Source organism: Myotis myotis, unplaced genomic scaffold (genome assembly GCF_014108235.1).
Source record: "Myotis myotis isolate mMyoMyo1 unplaced genomic scaffold, mMyoMyo1.p scaffold_m19_p_1, whole genome shotgun sequence".
Lineage (NCBI taxonomy): Eukaryota > Metazoa > Chordata > Mammalia > Chiroptera > Vespertilionidae > Myotis > Myotis myotis.
In genome coordinates, this window is record NW_023416313.1 from 93734097 (window position 1) to 93747426 (window position 13330).

Below are 13330 nucleotides of genomic sequence, written 5' to 3' on the forward strand. Positions count from 1 at the left end.
TTTTCTGTCTTTGAATTGTGTGTATTCTTGTCTCTTTCTTTCTGATTGTTTCTCTTTTTGTTGGTACAGCCTCATTGGAATTCTCTGTTATTATGCATACTGATTATTTGTTGATTGTATGTGTTTCAGTTATTTTCTCCCATTATATGGATTGGATTTTTACTTTGCTCATGATATGTTTGTAAAGAAATTTTAATTTTTAGGTAATCAAATTGATCTACCTTTACTTTTATAGTTTGTTCATGTCCTTGTGTTGTATTTATTCTCACATGTGTCTATGTGTATAATTTTTCACAAATAGTACATATTATTGACATCAAATGTATGTATATTTTTCCAAGGCTTTTCTTACTCAATATTTTGTTTTAAGAGATAACTAATAATGATATTCTCTTAATGTTATCTTTTAAAGCTAACAGTTTTGCTTTTCAAAGTTAAGTTATTAGTGGTGGCGCAAAATTTTGTATGTAGTGTAAAGTAAGGATTTAATTTTGTCTTTTTCTACATGGAGACCCAATTGTCAGATCACTTATTAAGTGTTCATTTGTTAAGCCATTTATTAAAGTCTAATCTGCTCCATTGGCCTATTTGTCTACCCCTGTACCACTATCACACTGTTTTGAAATTATAATTTTATATCAGGCCTTAATACTTGATGAAATATTAATTGCATAAAAATAGCCCTGTTAGAATATTGGTTGGAATTGCATTGAATTTATAAATGAAGGGTCAGACAATTGTTATTTTTGATAATATTTATTCAAGTTCAGTAGCGTGCCATTTACTTAGGTTTTTTTTCCTATGGCTTTATATTAGTCTCAAAAAAGGAGCTGTCCAGCCCTAGCTGGTTTGGCTCAGTGGATAGAGCTTCGGCCTACGGACTGGAGGGCCCTGGGTTCGATTACGGTCAGGTCAAGGGCATATGCCCAGGTTGCAGGCTTGAACCCGAGTAGGGAGTGTGCAGGAGGCAGCCAATCAATGATTCTCATATTGATGTTTCTATCTCTCTCTCTCTCTCCCTCTCCCTTATTCTCTGAATCAATAAAAATATATTTAAAAAAGGAGCTGTCTATATTTTGTTAAATTTATTCATAGAAACCTTGTAACTTCTGTTGCTATTGTGTGTTTATTACATATTCTAATTTCTAGTTATTTGTTGAATGTTTATTTATTTATTTATTTTTTTAAAATATATTTTATTGATTTTTTACAGAGAAGAAGGGAGAGAGATAGAGAGTTAGAAACATCGATCAGCTGCCTCCTGCACATCTCCTACTGGAAATGTGCCCGCAACCCAGGTACATGCCCTTGACCGGAATCGAACCTGGGACCTTTCAGTCTGCAGGCCGACGCTCTATCCACTGAGCCAAACCGGTTTCGGCTGAATGTTTATTTGAATGCAGCTTTAGGAAATCAATATTTTACCCAGTGATCTTGCCACACTCTCTTCTATATTCAGCAGGTTTTGTCTTGAAGAGTTTCTTGAATTTTCTATGAAAACAATCTTATTGTTACCTCATCTTTCTTTCTAATCCTTTTATCTTTAATTTCTTATTGTGCTGGCTTGGACCTCCAATAAGTATGGAATACATGAAATGATAATAGGCACTCTGTTCTCTTCCTGACTCTAAAGGAAATGCTTCTAACATTTCTCTAATACATATGATTTTTGGAAGATTTTTAGTAGTCTTTACTGGGCTGTAGATGTTCTCTTCTATTCCAAGTTTACTAGTTTACTCAGAGTTTTTGACATGAATGAGTGTTAAATTTTACTTGTTGACTTTCCTGTATCTAGCAAGATGGTCATATGGCCTTTCTCTTTTAAATGTAGTGTCTTATATTAATAGATTTTTCTATTGATGCTAAACCATTATTGAAATCTTGAGATCAACCCAACTTGGTCATGATTTATTTTTTAAAATATATGTGTGTGTGTTTTTATTGATTTCAAAGAGGAAAGGAGAAGGAGAGAGAGATGGAAACATCAGTGATGAGAGAGAATAATCAATCGGCTGCCTCCTGCACAGCCCCTACTGGGGATCCAGCCCAAAACCTGGGCATGTGCCTGGCCAGAAATTGAACCCTGACCTCCTGATTCATAGGTCGATGCTCAACCACTAAGCCACACTGGCTGGACTATGATTTTTTTTTCATGCATTTTTAGATAATTTTCCAGTATTTTATTTAAGAGCTTCACAATTTTATTCAAAACTAAATTAACTTTGTCCTTTCTCACGGTGCCATTGCTTGGTCTTAATATCAAACTTACACTAACCTTACCACATGAGTCTAGAAGTCTTATGTACATTGTTCAAAACCAATCGATGGAACTATGTATTGTAATTTTAATAGCTTTGCTATTGTTTGAATGGAAGAATTTACTTACAAGTTGAAGATGGTATTATGTGTTTAGTTTGTCGGTCATTTTAATTGTGAAGGTGGTAAATATTTAATAAAACCAATTTTAAAAATGATCTTATCATTTTCTGATCTACCTGGTTCTGTCCCCATATCACAGAGGTTTCCTGGCCAAATCGGTGTAGCTGGCACGTACTTTATTCATTGAGGCTTAGTCTCCCCTCCTGACAACTGATACACTGCTCCGCAGACTGGCATCGTTTCAATCATGGGTTGGCCCAGGAAACTTCGGGTTGGCCTTTGATCTCCTGGGCCATCTTTTCTTTAGCCCCAGGTTATGCCAATTTGTTTTCTTTCATTAAAATGTTAAAGCTTTTTCTGCCCTCTGTGCTCTTCTGAGTCCTCTGCTTTCTGAGGCTAATCTAAATCTGTTTCCCTGTTCTTCAAGGGAGTGAGCCGTATTTGACCCTCAAGGATGATCCAGAGAGCTGAATTCTGACTCACGGAATTTCCCTGTCAGTCCCTCCCTCCACTCAGTTCCTTTTCATGAGCCTTTCTGTTTATCTATGCAATACAGTTCCAGGACAGTTTCCACTGGCTTTTTGTTATATCTTTACAAGACCCAAGCCAGTCCTTAAAACCCAAATATCACCCTCCTGGGTCTGAGGAAGATTTCGGGCACAGAGGGAGGTCTAGATTTCCTTCCGTTGCATTTTTTTTTTAATACATTTTTATTGATTTTCTACAGAGAGGAAGGGAGAGAGACAGAGAGTCAGAAACATCGATGAGAGAGAAACATCGTTCAGCTGCCTCCCGCACATCCCCCACCCGGGATGTGCCCGCAACCCAGGCACATGCCCCCGACCGGAATCGAACCCAGGACCCTTCAGTCCGCAGGCCGACACTCTATCCACTGAGCCAAACCGGTCTCGGCCCTTCCGTTGCATTTTAATGTCACTGGATCAACTGAACAGGCTTTCAGAGGAAACATCCTTTGTGTGGTGGAGTACCTACAGCACTGCCTTCAAAATCATGGTGGCAAATCTCTGAGCATATTTACAGGAAATGGTGAATCTTCTCCCTCCAGATGGCTTACCACAACAAGCTAATCCCACTTCATGTTACTGGTAATTGCATTCTCCCCTGAGAAGGAAATTGTATGAGATCCATGAACATTTGATATATGGATATTTCTAAACAGCCTGACTTGGAAAAGATTAAAACAGCCTTGTATTCCCAATCCCTCAGACCTCCTCACCGGCAGGACCCAGATTTTAATCTGCTCCAGGTGGCAAAACTCAGGAAGGTTATAGCTCTCAGCATCTTCAATTAATACCAAGTGTAATCATAGTTGGCAGAGTGCAGGGTGTGCTGGCACATTTAAGGGGTGGGCATAGAACCTTCCTGCCAAGTCCTCAGCGTACTATCTTTTGGATTGCACTTTTCATAATCAAAAGCTACCATGATTAATGAGCTACAGACAATAGGTAATCCCCTACACTTAAAAATTAGATTATGGGGAAAGAAAGTAAGAGCAAATTATTCTACACAGCCTTGGGTTTCTCCACCTCAAAAGCTTTGTGCAAAGCCTTTCTTTTAGGCCCTTTGCCATGCAGACAGCTGAGTCTGACAGAGTTGTGTTATATCTGCATGTGAGAGAGCTTGCTGTTCTGTATCGGTTTGTGCATTTGTCTTATTTATTTTTTAATCTTGCTCATGAGCTCAGAGGCATTTGGAATTAGCCACATTTAAAAGTAAAACAAAAGCATCAAAACATTGGATTTGGGAAATAACCATATAACTTTGCCTGTTTGGCTTCTGGTTCGAGGCAATCTGAAGCAAGGTGTTTCCAGAGCTCATTACTGAGAAAAGTTTACATTGGAAAATGTGACCCCCTTTGACCCCCACCTTCATTTCAGCAAGTCATAGAAATCCGGTGTATAATCCGGAACTGAAAAGGAAATGCTAACTCACACAAAATTAGGAGTTGAGTGAATGTTTTTCTTTAATTTGATGGTTATTCTGAGTTTTTAAAAAAAGTGAAGTTTTCACTGGAAAAACAAGGAAATCAGAGTTACAAAGCAGATGAAGGGAAGACTAGTTCTTGTACCTAATGTTGCTTTAGAAACACTACCAAAGTGAGGGAGTAAATAATCACCTCTAGAAACTATCATGGATTTGCAACATTTTTGATATATGTAATATCTTGGTTTTTCTGACTATCAAGAGGTCATGAGAGAACAAGAAAATAGTAAACAAAACTTAAATCCTTGACATTTCTCTCAACTTTATAAATTCCTAATGTTTGTATTTAAATTAGATTTTATTAGTCATTGTAAAATGGTGCATTTACTTTGTTACACATTGTTTTTGGCCTAAGTGCCCATCAGTAGATGAATGGATTAGAAAACTGTGGTACATCTACACGATGGAATACTATGCTGCTGTAAAAAAGAAGGAACTCTTACCATTTGCAACGGCATGGATGGAACTGGAGAGCATTATGCTAAGTGAAATAAGCCAGTCAATGAAGGAAAAATACCACATGATCTCACTCATTCATGGATAATAGAGACCATTATAAACTTTTGAACAATAATAGATACAGAGGCAGAGCAGCCTCAAACAGATTGTCAAACTGCAGCGGGAAGGCCGGGGAGGGGTGGGGAGCAGGAGGGAGGGGGGTAAGAGATCAACCAAAGGACTTGTATGCATGCATATAAGCATAACCAATGGACATAAGACACTGGGGGGTAGGGGAGGCCAGGGGATTGTCAAGGGCGGGGGGAAAAAAAGGGACACATATGTAATACCCTTTGTAAGACGGTAAGCAATAAAATAAAATAAAAAAGAATTAAAAAAAATGATCTCTTGAAGAGCACTAGAGACATGTTAGACAACTCTTTTCTCTTATTGTTCATTATTTATGAAAACGATTGATCTTGTCTTTGTATTTGTATTTAGGAAAATGATCACCCAAAACCATACTCTTCAATTAATTCCTACGGTAATTAGTATCATAGAATATTTTCTTTTATGACTAATGGCCTGCCTGCCCTATTGAGATATGTAAAATATAGGAAAGATACGGTCTTCTAATTTTTTTTCGTACGATTCTAACCACAGGATATTAACTATAAATTTAATTAACTGGAAATACAATATAATAAAGTCACCAAATGGAAAGGAAAAAAAAAAAAAAAGCTGGAGAACTGGAATCTTAATTCTGTGTTATCACATCCTATATAATAAAAAGTTAATATGCAAATTGTCCCCTCTACCGGGAGTTGGACCGGGAGTTTGACCAGGGGACAGGGCCAGCCAACCGCCTGTGGCCCCTCCCCTGATCCAGTCCCACCCCTGATCAGCCCCCTTCACCCTGATCAGGGGTGGGTGGCTGGCCAACCTCCCATGCCCCCCCTCCCCGGCTGGCCTGGCCTGGCCTGATTGGACCCAATCAGGGTGAGCAAGCTGGAACCCAACCGTGCATGAATTTGTGCACCAGCTTCTAGTGTGGCACAAAAGTCTTTGCAATGACTGTTTCATGAGACTCCCCATGAAGGGGGTACACTGTAAATCTTCTGGTTCCACAGTTTATAGATGTCATAACAAACCATGTGGAGGTTAAGTCACAGGTGTTCATGCTACAACAGCAGTGATGGAATTATTATTATTATTTAAAATTATTTGTGAGAGAGAAAGAGAAAGAGAAAGAGATTTGTTGTTTCACTTACTTATGCAGCTGGTTGATTCTTGTGTGCCCTGACCAAGGACCAAACCCCAACCCTGGCATATCAGGACAATGCTCTAACCAGCTGAGCTACCCCACCAGGGCAGCAGTGATGGAATTAAATCTGAGGCATTATCTATCAAGGAAGAATTTGCCTCCATATGTGAAGCCCAGAGCCCCTCAAATGTTTTGGCAGAGAACAGTGTGGAAAGGAGAAAGAGAGTCTGTGCATGGGTCTCAATTCTGTCCCATCGGATGCTGCCTGCCCCTTTGGAGCTAGCAGTGTCCTTCGTCTTGTTCACCTGTAAACAACAAAAGAAGGTCCTGCGTCCCTCCTTAGCACAGCCCAAGCAGAATGGCAGTTGTTAAAGAGCCTAATGCAAAAGGAAAATCAAAAGGAAACAAACTGAGAACTAAGCCTCCTTCATTCACCTGTCCTCTCCCATAATCTGATGTCACTGAGCCCCGATTCCCCTTCCTCCCGGCTTCCTTTCCACATAACCTCTTTCAATGTGCCCTCTGCAGCTCTCTCTACTATAAACAAACTCCCGCTCTGAGGCTCGGGTTACTATGTCCACAATACTGATGACCTGTTCCTCAGTCCTGCCATCGGTCAACCTTTGGGTCACTCTCCCACATTCACTGAGGACATCTGCTCCTGGCTCATTGTCCTTCTCTCCAGCCCAACTCCTGGGCAGCCTCGGAGTTCATGTAGAGGACTGTTCAGCACCCCAATGGCAGGTCTGTTTGGCCCCTCTGTTGGCTTTTTATGTTGTTCCTCTTTGGGGTTTTTGGTGTTGTTTTTTTTAAAATAGTTTTTATAAAGAGTACCACACACAGCCTTAACTTATCACCGGCTACTGTACCAATTCCAATATAAAATATAAAACTATATCCATCCAATTAGCACCCTCTCACTTTATGCTGTTGTTGTTATACTCTTCAATGTAGACTACTGGGGTGGTCAAAAGTAGGTTTACAGTTGTTCATGTGGAAAATAATACAATAATTAATAATAATACAAGAATAAACTGTTCTATATACTCACACTGTAAACCTACTTTTGGCCACTCCTGTATACTCCTCATAGCAGTTTTTTTTTCTTTAAACAGTCAATTTACCAGTAAATAAATTTTTTAAAACAAACAAACAGAAAAGATTTTTTTATATTTACCATTTCTGGTATTCTTCATTCCTGTGTGTCACTCTGAATTTTCAACTCATATTATTTCCTTCAGCCTGAAGAAAATTCTTTAATATTTATTGTAGGGCAGGCTTGCTAGCAACAGTCTCTCAACTTTTGTTTTTGAAAATCTCCTTTTCACCTTCATTTTTGAAAAATATTTCTACTAGTTATAGAATTCTAGGTTGACAACCCTCCCTCCACCCCACAACACACACACATGCACACACCAGCACATTAAAAATGTCATTGTGTCTTATGGAAGTCAACAATCATTTTTATTTTAATACATGCAATGTGATCCTCCTGTCACCACAACCTACTAATTTTAAGGCTTGGGGTTCAGCATTGTTACTATGGTGCGTGTGGTGTGCCTAGATATGGTTATCGCTGTTAATTCTACTTGAGATTTGTTGAGATTCTTTAATCTTTCGGTTAAAAATTTTGTGTAAGTTTGGCCCTAACCAGTTTGGCTCAGTGGATTAGAGCGTCGGCCTGCAGACTGAAGGGTCCCAGGTTCTATTCCAGTCAAGGGCATGTACCTTGGTTGCGGGCACATCCCTCGTAGGGTGTGTGCAGGAGGCAGCTGATCGATGTTTCTCTCTCATCGATGTTTCTAACTCTCTGTCCCTCTCCCTCCCTCTCTAAAAAATCAATAAAATATACTTAAAAAAATTTTTTTTCTATAAGTTTGGATATATTTGAGCCATTAAGTTTTCAAAAATTTTTCTGCCTCATTCTTTCTTTTTCCTCTTCCTCTGTGACTCTTATTATGTGTGTATTAGATTACTTATGCAGTCCCACAGGTCACTGAGGCTCTATTAATGTTAACTTTAAAACTCCTCTCTCTCTCTCTCTCTCTCTCTCTCTCTCTCTCTCTCTCTCTCTCTCTCTCTCTTTCTCTCCCCCCCTCGGTTTTGAAGTTTCTATTGTTTTGTCTTCAGATTCTTGTGCCATGTGTAATCTAATGTTAAAACAATGCAGTGTAATTTATACTGTAGATATTTTATTTTTCAGATCTATAGTTTCCAGGTGGTTTCCTTTTTTATAGTTTTCCTTTCTAAGCTGAGAGATTCCATATCTGTTAACTTTTTTAAGTTCATTTTTTCCCTTGATAACCTGGAGCAAATATATAAATGTCTTCGAAAATCCTGTCTAGTAGTTCCAACACCTTTCATCTTTGAATCAGTTCCTATTAATATTTTTGTCCAGGTTATGGGTCACCTTTTCCGGCTTTGTATCACATGTAGTAAGTTTTTTAATTATATGCTTTGCAAAGGCTACTTAGTGCTAAATTGGGTGTTTCTCTTTGAAGACTGTTGAGTTTACTGTTGACATGTCGGTGACTGACTGCTGGGCCAGTTTGATCCTGCTGAGACATATTTTAGGCTTGGTTGCAGCAGGTGGTGGGCCTTCCTTGCATTAGATGTGGCCTTTCTCGACCCTCAGCTGGATGCCTGAGGTCTTCAGCGAGTTCTCTCCACACAGGCCAGTTGGAACGCCAACGTCGTCCAGCCCTGCATGGCTTCTGGAAACTGTCCTCCTGACATCTTCCCGTAGCTATTCTCCGCCCAATAGGGTCTTACTTTGCACCACACCGCTTAGTCTTCAGCCAAAGATCCAAGATTTCTGACGCTTCTGACGCTCCTTCTCCATGTAACTCCCTCCTCTGTAAGTGTCCTATCCCCCCAATTCTAGGCACGTTAACACCCTCAAACCCAATCTCTGTCTCCTCAGCCCCCAGATACCACTGCTGCCTGCTTGGTCTCCGTTTTCTTGCGCCAAAGTTTAGAAAATGCCCCCAGGGTGAACGTGCTGTTTCCTTTTCTTGGAAGATCACAACCTTTGCTGTCTGTTGTCTACTGCTTGGACACAGTGGCTCCATATATTTTGTCCAGTCTTGTCATTTTTATGTTGGGACGGTGAATCTGATACTTTTTGCCTCATCATGACCAGAAACAAAAGTCAGCTTAGGTTGTTTTTGTTTTTGGTTTTTGGTTTTTTAGAAATATAAACTTTCATATTTGGGAGATGAAATGCTATACTTTCATTTGTTCATTAGTTTTCCTAAGGTGGCTCTAAAAAACTTCCATTCTTTTATTTTTCTCTCCTTTCCCCTTCCCTATATCTAGATCTTTCTTTTAAAAATTCTCCTTAATAGGAGTGTCCCAGGTTTGTTTATATGCAAGCTGGAATTTTGGCAACTAAAGTAAATTGCAGTAGTAAATTAACATATATTAAAGGGAATAAGAGAGTGTGTTACCATATGTATATGGAGCATATAAACAGCTGGGTTTAGAAAACCAGGTAACCGTAGCTCCCAGAAAACCTGTGTATCTTATTTTCATCCTAGTTCCATATAAACAGCTTTATTTCTCACTGTTCAAATTGGTCTCAAAACCATGTCTTTTGCCTGGACAAGGCCAAGGGACTCCAATTCGAGTTTCCTAAGTTCCCTGAGACTTTGGGTTCATTTTCTAGTCTAGGAAAGCATCTTGATCCCAAGCAAATAGCAGGACTTTTATGATTTATACTCTGAATTTGATCACAGTTAAAGTGAAACCCCACCTTTAAAGCTACCCACACCACCACCAAGCTAGAGGGTAGCCAACCCATTTCCGATTCATGAAATAACGTTTTAAAGGTGCAATCATCTTCACATGCCTAATAAAGAACTTGAACACATAGTACAGGTAGTTTATCCTTCCAAAGTTATGCAAGAATATTAGAGTAGGAGGGCCCATAGAGGTCATCGGATTCCAGCTCTTCATTTTAGTCAGATCAGTCCAGAGAGGCTGAGGTTTCCCCCAATGTCACACACGAAATGGATCAGAAGCTGGTTGACAGCTTATGTTTTCTGAACTTTAGTGTAGATTCTTTATGCTTCACTTTGCAAATGAATGAGTCACTCATTCTGGTTTCCTTGTTTTATTAGCAGTAGATCTGCTTTTCAGTAAGTTCTAAGCACTGAAGAGCCCAGTAGGAGGGGATGGTGAACTAGAAATGACTAGAATGATCATATCTATTTTGTCTTGAATATACTGATCATTCCAATTTTCTTAATTCTTAGTTTATTGCTCTAAAGGCCTATGTTTTCATTGAATATATTCATTTTTGTTATAATGAATGCACACATTTTATTTAAAAGCATCCATTTTACTGCATATCTTAGCTGAATAAGCAGGTCATTACTGCCTCTTTTGATTACATCTTCCCTCACTTCTCTTGATTTACCCAGATCTGTCTGGGTTTTGGACGACTGAATTGCAAACTACGAAGCAGAATACCACACACCATTTCTCTGAAAGTAAGTTCATGTAAATCTAGTAATTACCCACATGGGATGTCATCTATTTTTATACCTTCATAAATAAATAATGTTCACTTGAATAAAAAATAGCTTGCCTCTTGATTACTTTTTATTTATAATTTTATAGAACTTTACAAGAGGCCCAGTGCATGAAAATTCATGCACTGGAGGTGGGGGGTCCCTCAGCCCAGCCTGCCCCTTCTCACAGTCTGGGAATCCTCAGGGCGGGAAGTGACCCAGTGATCAGGGGAAGACGATGCTCTTATCACACCTCTCCTGCTGCCACTCCGGCAGCGCAAACCTTGGCCAGCTCTGGTTACCTGAGCCTCGGGCGGCCGTGGGCAGCTGAGCAGCCATCACCCGAAGCTTTCCTGTGCCTCGGGCCCACCATGGGTGGCTGAGCAGCCGCCATCCAAGGCTTGCCTCAGCCTCAGGCAGGCCCTGGGCGACTGGGGGGCTGAGGGTGGGTCTGGCTGCACCGTGTGCCTGTCCCCCTCTCCCCCCCACTGATGAGGCTGAAAGGACTGGGGGACTCTGGCCGGGCTGAGGGGACTGGGTGTTTCCATCTTTGTGATGGTGTGATGGTCAATTTGCATATTCCCTCTTTATTATATAGGATATGTTCAAATAATGAGTTAAAGAGGTATCATCTGTATACTCTCAGACTATAGCTGTCACCTCATTTAAGGATGTAAGTAAACAAGTATTTAGTAGGGGTTTGTGGAAGGTCATAAAATCACGGACAGGATATTATTCCTATCTTCCTGTTTCCCACCAAGGTGGACAGTGAAGATGTAAATCCTCGTGAATGAAAACATAATTGTGAAGAAGCAGGGAAAGTCAGGGATGGTTTTACAGACGTGATATTGAAGGTAGGTATGGAAAGAGTATTTGTGAAGCTAAAGGGCAAACATTCAAAGCAAGAGGAACAGAGCAAACAGAGAGAGCCAGTGGGCTGGCTATCTGTGGGGCTGCTTTAGGTGAGATAATAAATAAGAATGAATGAGATCTAACAGTCTGTGAATTCCAGGCACTGCATCGGTCCCTGTGCACACCTGACCTTCTTTAACTCCCCAGTGATGAGGTAGTAGTTGTCATCTGACTTCAATAGGAAATAGATATGATTCCTGTCCCTCTTTCATAGATGAATAAATTCAAGTTCACAGAGGGAAGTGACTTGCCACAGGCACCATACCCAATAGTGGTGGCGGTGATAGTGATTAGAATTTGATAGTCCAAATACCTAGCTGCATTTCACGTGCTCTTAACCACTGTGCTCTAATACTGATTCAACAAGGGGATTAGAGATGGTATTTTATCCATTTTCATTAACTGTGAGCAAATGGGACTGATTCCTATTTAAGATTTTGCAAATAACACCAACCTTGTATACTTTCACCCACCTTGTAAACCAGGCTGCGAAGACTTATGCTTATGTAATATTACATTTCAGTTTCCATTTAGTTTCTTAAATTCAGCCTCACACCAGGTTCTAGTCTTAGGTTTAACTCTGACCTATATTATTTTGAGAAAACTATTTAGTTGTGGATAAACTTTTTCATTGACCAAACTATATAAGTCAAAGTTTTTGACACACACACACACACACACACACACACACACACCACTAATGAAAAGCTTTAGTCATGCTGCATATTAATTAATTTCTCCCTGAGGAATGTTCCATCAATTGTAGCATACTAATGCCTGACAAATCAAGCCAGCTAGGGATCTTTTGGGGCCATGAGGTAATATTTTCCTGTGTTGCAAGGCATGATGCATAAGGGGCTTTCTTTTGTAAGGCTAAGAGATAGTGTGGCTCACACAATTAAAGAGCAGATCATGACTTACATAGTGATAAATGAAAATCTGGAAGGTCACAAGTACCAATGTGTTTCCTTTCCTTCTTCATAGTCAACTTTTTAGGACTTACTCTTTCTCAGAGAGTGAAACCACCATCTGGTTCTTTTCCTGAGGACTTTTATTTTAGTCCACTTATTGATTGGGTCAAATATGTTCCAGAATAGGATTCAAGCAAACCCTGCCTTCCTTTTCTTTAACTTAATTCTCTCCTTTTCTGCAATAAAATTCTTATTTTAAAAAATATATTTTTATTGGCTTCAGGGAGTAAGGGAGAGGGAGAGATAGAAACATCAATGATGAGAGAGAATCATTGATTGGCTGCCTCCTGCATGCCCCTACTGGGGATCCAGTCCACAACCCAGGAATGTGCCTGGGCCAGGAATCGAATCGTGACCTACTGGTTCATAGGTTGATGCTCAACCACTGAACCACACCAGCTGGGCTTCAATATAATTATTTCCAGAAATAGGAGTGCCTGCAAGAAGGGGAGACTTGCCTCTGATCCCCTGGCTAGAGGCTTCACAAGTTGGAGCAAAGAATGGTAAGAGAAATTTTAAAAATACTTGACATGAATTCTCTGGAGTTTGAGGCATACAGACACATGGGAGCTGTTGCTTATTTTTGGTCTAGAGCAAGCATGTCAAACTCAAGGCTAACATGGGCCAAATAAGCAAGGTTTAAGTTTATGTGGGCTGCAAAAAAACAAAAGCTTCAATTTTCATAGAAATGTAGGTTTATTTCAATAGAGACATGCTGAATACAAAGGCTGAAATAAATGAGTAATTGTTAACATAATAGAACATTTTTTTAATATTTTATTGATTTTTTACAGAGAGGAAGGGAGAGGGATAGAGAGTTAGAAATATCAATGAGAGAGAAACATCGA